This window comes from Perna viridis, chromosome 2 (assembly GCF_037379345.1).
Source record: "Perna viridis isolate PV_CMFRI_1.1 ecotype Kerala chromosome 2, ASM3737934v1, whole genome shotgun sequence".
Classification (NCBI taxonomy): domain Eukaryota; kingdom Metazoa; phylum Mollusca; class Bivalvia; order Mytilida; family Mytilidae; genus Perna; species Perna viridis.
The window spans coordinates 50932637-50939482 of record NC_142446.1 but is presented as its reverse complement, the minus strand read 5'-3'; positions in this window follow the sequence as shown (position 1 = coordinate 50939482).

Here is a 6846-nt window from a genome sequence, read left to right as displayed (position 1 = left end):
GTGCTTAAGTTTTTTGAGTGCTGGTAAAGTGTTGTTCTGCATGGAGCGTATGGGAAAAAATGTACTTAACTCACTTTTCAAACAGTCGTGTAGAAATGGTTAAAGAGTCAACGAAAACAAGTGAAGTTAAATTCGACAGGACAACAAAATAGTTACGTTACTTTTAGAGTGAACTTCATTCGGCTAAGACGAGAAATAAGCCTTGGATAAATTTCGTGATTTTAAAAGTGGAGTATCGCATTGTTGCAATTAGTTATCACTGTCCTTAAAAGTTCACATAACTGCTTCTCGCTATTCTGAAATGACCTGTTGGCAACAGTTATTGACGATGATCAATAGTTCCAGGTTGCTAGCAATCAATTCCTTTTACTTTAAAATTCCATCGATTGCCTTCCAGTCCGGAAAGTGTAAACTAGTGATTAATGATTCACGCTGTATTATTTATTGTTTCTCATATGACTTGCTTAATTTCTTCCACAAATATGGGACTTATCTCTATCTATAAAGTTCTTCTTTTACATTGAATATTTGGACAAGTCATTCTCTAAAACCAATTGCATAATATTTGCACATTCAATGAATTTTATAACCTCGCTCGAACGCCATAATTACATAACACAAAAAAGGACATATAAAAAGCCCAATGATCACGTACCAACAGCACAAACTACACTAACCGGAATGCACCAAGGGTGGGCAGCTCCTGCAAGATACCGGCCGTGCTGTCCGTTGAAGAGCAAGTCCGGTGAAAAAAACTGCACCATCATTATCAAAAAAGACACTTAAAATTTGGTTTGTTTTATGACAGAAGATATTTTGGCATTTTGATATTTAACTTTGGGCAGCACCATATCCTTGTCCAAGTAGTCATCGCAATTTCTTAATAAGCATAGCATGTATGCTTACTGTTTCCACCAATTAACTTTTTTTCTGCCAAGCTCAAGATCATACATGTATATCATTATGAGTCAACTTCCATGCTCTCAGTTTTAGTGGAGTCCGAGTTGCTCATTTGCTTTTGTTACTTTGTATGTATGATTTTAGCTACTCTGTGTTCTTTGTTGTGTATGTCTGTTTTCCATGTTTGGTCTTTATCCGTGAATTGCATTCTTTTGATTGGCGCTATAATCTTGGTTCCTTTGGTTACTCTTTGTCAATATTACATTTGATATCAACTACAGTTGATTGTTTATAATAGATGGAGGTTACTGTTACTAGTATTTTAGTTGAGAGACCAAATAAATAATACGACGAAGAATTCAGGATACTTCAACTGTGTTTATCCTGGCCCCAGCGCCACAAAAGTAAAAAAAATACTTTAGTTTGAGAATATTCTTAACATCCATGGTAACTCAAATCACCATCTTTCAAATCGATGACGATCACAAACAGTTATATATAAAACAGAATTTCCTTAGATTTAGTATTTTTCAAGTTTTCAATCAAAATAAAAATCGTCTCATCCATTTAACTTTTTTTCCAAACCAAACATATTCTAGACAAACTATTGCCTTTAACTTGGACTGACATAACAATCAAATCGTATTATATAGCAGTTTATTTGTTTTTAATATCTACACCAATCATAATAATTAAGTAACGAAACTACAAAGGCACATCTACTTATATAGTATGCTAAATATGGAAATGTTACGCCACATTGGGGTTGAGAATATTTATTTTCTATATCCATGCATGCAATCTTCCAAGGTTAATCAAAATTAAAATGGAAATCCCGATATGATTCTAAAAGACATTCAATTAAAATGAAAAATTCTACTGAAATAGAATACTTAATATTTAGATTCGAAGTGAGTCATTTGTTAATCCACCCATGTCACTTCTTCATATCTATGAAAATGACTAAAATTGACTAAAGCAAGTTTCCCAAAGATTTTTATGAACTGCATCTTATTGAGGAGCGCCATGACCTTAAAAATGATGATTTAGGTAAAACCAGTATATCAAACTTTCAAATCCCATGCAACAGCTTTGAATTATAAATGCTGATAATTTTGGTTTGCGTAAATATTACATATGCAGAAAACGGTATCTTGAAAATCTATTTCACACTACCATTACTACACACCGTTGACAATCGTTAAACATTTCTGTATATGAAATTTGTGCAGTTAAGTATCATAAAACACATACACTGCCAATCTGTTATCGGTAAAGTGGGACGGTTTGGATTTCCCATAATGTCTTATCCACTCTCATATATGTTTTTGTAGTTGGGCTATTCTATAAGATCTGCCTTCCTGATATGTTGTTTTTTGTATTTTGGATACCATATTATATCTGCTACCTTGTGTGTTCTTTTTGTATTTGGAGTACTCCACAAGATCTGTCCTGATATGTTGTTTCTGTATCTGGACTACCCTACAAGTTCTGTCCTTCTGACATGTTGGTTTTTTTTTATTTGGGAAACCCCACAAGATCTGCCCTCCTGATAAGTTGTTTCTGTAGTTGAGTAACCCTAAATGTTCTGCCCTCCTACATTGTTTTTTTTGTATTTGGGATACCCTACAATATATTCCCTCCTGATTATTGTTTTTGTATGTATTTGGGATACTCTTCAAGATCTGCCCTCCTGACATGCTGGTTTTGCATTTGAGATACCCTACATAATCTGCCTTCCTGATGTGTTATTTTTATATTTGGGATACCCTACAACATTTTCCCTACTGATATTTGATATTTATATTTGGAATACCCCACAAGCTAAGGTGCTCTCCTAACATGAGGTTTAATGCAATTACGAACCTCTCAATATTAGTTTCGTTTCGTATATCAAACAATGTCAATCATTTCAATGTGTTATTGTTGTAGTTTGGACATCCTACAATGATCTACTATTTAAACCTGTTATGGAATAGTATTGAATTTTCTTTAGAGAAAAAATATTTCTTTAAAAACGGCCCTGACTCTTTCTTTTCAATAAAACACACTAAATATCAATAGAGTTGAATAATCTCTGAAGCATAAGTTCGTGCCAGTTTTTTTAAAAGAAACTCCAATAAATAAATAAAGAGATTTTTACAAATAATTTAATCGACAAATCAGTATGTTTTATTTAATTTTGGGAAACCATAAAAAGCACGATTTTTCAAGTAAATCAAATTTTGGAAGGATTCTCGATGTTAATCATATTTCACTTATATTCAGATGATACCCTCTACTAACTGGGAGTTGTACTGGTAGGGTAAACCTCCACTGCATTTTCTGCTAATACAATGTCAAGTCCAGGTAGACGAAAGAGGAAACGATTACACTTATGATGCAGATTATTTTTTTGGCGTTTGCATTTTGAAAGATAGCTTAGACTTTAATCAATAAAAAAGTAATCAAGGGAACCAAGATTCTAGCGGAAATGTAAAATGTAATCAAGGGACAAAAACCAGACATGGAAAACAGACACAAGCAACAAAGAACATAAAATATACAGAGTAACAAAAGTAAATGAGCAATTCGGAATCCACTAAACGCTGGCAGCACGGACCAGGTGCATCAGTAAGGTAAGTATCCTCTACTTTTCTTGAAATACCCGCCAGGTAAGAAAAGACGCGTGACACTATCATAACACTTAGTGAATGTTTGTATGTTCCCTCTACAAACCACACAAAACTTCGATAGACCTTTGATACCAAGGACATTTAAAAATTAGTAGGGTTGACGCTTGTTTTGACTTCCATGTGGTTCGTTTTGTGTTTGTAATAAGGTGAAGAACACGGTTTTTTTTTCAAAAGATAAGTGATTTTAAGTAAATTATTTGGAATAATTTAACTGATAAAAAGATGATGAATTATAGTGTGTGTGTTTTTTTTAAATAAAAAAGGCACATAAAATCCGGTCACTAACAGTTACCTTTATTGCTTATGATTTTGTTAATAAGTTTTTAAAGATATTTTTATGCCAAAATTACAATTAAGCCACGATAAATCAAAACTCGTTTGTTGTTACAAAAGTTGCCTTTACATAAAAAATTACTCACTTTCAATTTCACAAATACACTAATGTCTTGTAAGACTGTAGTGTCACATCTGGTATGGATAGTGCCCCGACCATTCCAACAAAAAGTACGCAATCACACGTTCAGTCTGCAGACCATCTATTCCAGTACAAAAAGTCTGACTATTTCAAAATATTCAAACCATGTTCCATCACTTTAAATGATATATTTGACTACAACGATGACGAACCACATTGTACTATATCAAAATGTGGTATTAAAAATTTCAAAACATGCAACATTCTCATAACCGACTCTTACTTCTCTAGTACTCTTACAAACAAAACCTTCCATACAAGAAGTAACGATGACTTAAGTTGCAAATCGACAAACTTAATATATGGATTAAAATGCAACTTATGCGGTTTAATTGACTGATTAATTGTTGAGGTTTAACGTCCGAGCAGCAATATTTCAGCTATATTCAAACGATGAACATGAAATGGATGATAAAATTAACATGATATGACAAAGGGATGGGACACAAGGATAATAGGGTCGACACTTTGATTGCCACTTCAAAAAGGGACGGATGGGTAAGGTCGGGCAATTTAGCCTCCTGTGGCTAAGCGCAAATGTTTCTACTATCGAATATCACAGCAGGCTTCTTTAACGTGCAAGGAACATGGCATATTTCCCAACACGGTGCACCACTATGGTTTGCGGTTAGGTTTTCCGTATTATAGCCTGACAACCTCAGCATGTAACACACCAGGGGTACACCATTCCACCACCTGGGGAAGACATCCCGGTTGCTCTGTGGGTAGAGCGCCTAGCCCCCGGCTAGGTTTCTGAGCACTATTTAGTCGCCTTTTACGACAAGCTAAGCGCTGCTGCAGGCCTATTCTTTTAATATCCGGACCTGCACGGGGCCTTATGCGGTTTAATATATGTCGTTGAAACACAAGAACGATGAAACAAAAGAATGTGCGGTCATCGTTCGGGAATAAATACCACCAAATTCCCTACAGTTTATCAACATTTTAATGAACAAGATCGTTCAATCCTCTCTATAAAAGTTCGTATTTTAAAGAAAAAAAATCACCATCCTACGAACAATCCCGTTCTAAGTAAAAACTATCGTAGAAAAAGAAAGGAGTACTGGATACGCAGACTAGTACTGCAATACCTTATGGATGCAATGACAACATCAACAGTATAGGAAACCTTTGAAGCCAATATAACAAAAGCATAAATGTGATGAATTTATTTGACAAAACTCCAAGTCGGGAAAGGAGTCATGGCCATCGCCAATATACGTCACCTAAGTTACATAATGTCTCAATAGATGGTCTCCTTACTTTCATACAAAAAACCTCTTGGACTTCATCACATTAGAACCAAACTCTATTCTATACTTGTACACTCCCTTTATACAAAACAAGTCTTGACACTCCTGTTTCTGATCCTACCTCATCATTATACAGACTTGTTGCCATTATTTTAAATATTGGTTTCCACAGACTCTTTAAACCAGTCTGTGTGAAAGGTCAAGATGAAGAAAAAAGATCATTTCTACCACTACCGTTTGTCAACAAAGGTATAGATGCAATTAATTTGGCTAACATCATCCATCACAAAAATGTTACCAACAAAATTCCCCCATATTTCAAAGACAAATTCATACCAATTATTTCATATTCCTATATTTCACCCATTGCATCCAAAATTTTCAATTATAAAAGGCTATTGCAGAACCTCGAGATTGAGGATTTCAAGGCTAAACCACCTGACTGTTCTTGCAAAAACTCTCCATTCAAATATGGTCCTTCCGTTCACGACGTTACGGGAGATTTGTCCATCATCGAAAACGAATCTCTGCGTAATATCATTTCTAAAGGTCTTAAGTACCGTGAACCGCGCTCCATAAAGTTCTTATGGATGCGGTAGAGGATTACCCAAGAAAATGGATAAAATGAGAACAAGAAGACATTGATTCTCTGTCTGAGTAGTTAAAGGCCGTGAGGTCCTTAATTTTGAAACGAATGACAGTTTTAAGTAGGTCAAAGAATTCCAATGCTACATCAGTTTTCAAGGACCCTGATGTAGCAAAAACATTACCTACTATACATGACAAATATATTGTCGTACCAGCAGACAAAGCCCAAAACAACATTGTTTTTATCTGCAAAACGTTCTACATCCAATGTTTATTATCAGAGGTAGATGTAGAAAATAATAAGATTGATAAGACCTATACTGCTACCACACTCTCCAAAGAAGAAATTGTGGAAAACCATAAATCTGTGCTATCCTCTTTTGGTCTCTCTACCAAGGACTGTGATTTACCATCTATGTACTGGATTCCTAAACTCCACAAGAGTTCATACAAACAACGTTACATAGCTGGATCTGCAAAATGTACCACCAAACCTCTTTCAAAACGTTTACATTCTATACTCACAGCTGTCAAAGGGGGTTTGCAGTCCTACCACAACACTTGTTACACCCGTAGTGGTATTAATTCAATGTGTATCCTGAAAAATTCGAAAGATCTTTTGAAGACAATCAGTTCAAGATTATTATCAGAATATTATATTATTAAAACCTATGATTTTTGCAACACTGTATACTTCTATCCACATACTCAGTTAAAATCTCAACTTAAAATCATTATACATCGTTGTTTTTTTTCAAAAAAGATGGTACACCAAGACACAAATATATAGTTCTTGATAGATATTCCTCATACTTTGTAAGAAATAATTCCAAATCATCTTCCAAATATACATAGGAAGATGTTTACAAAATGCTGGAATTTTTAATCGACAACATATTTGTCCAGTGTGGTGGACGCGTTTTTCAACAAACGGTCGGCATTCCAGTGGGAACTA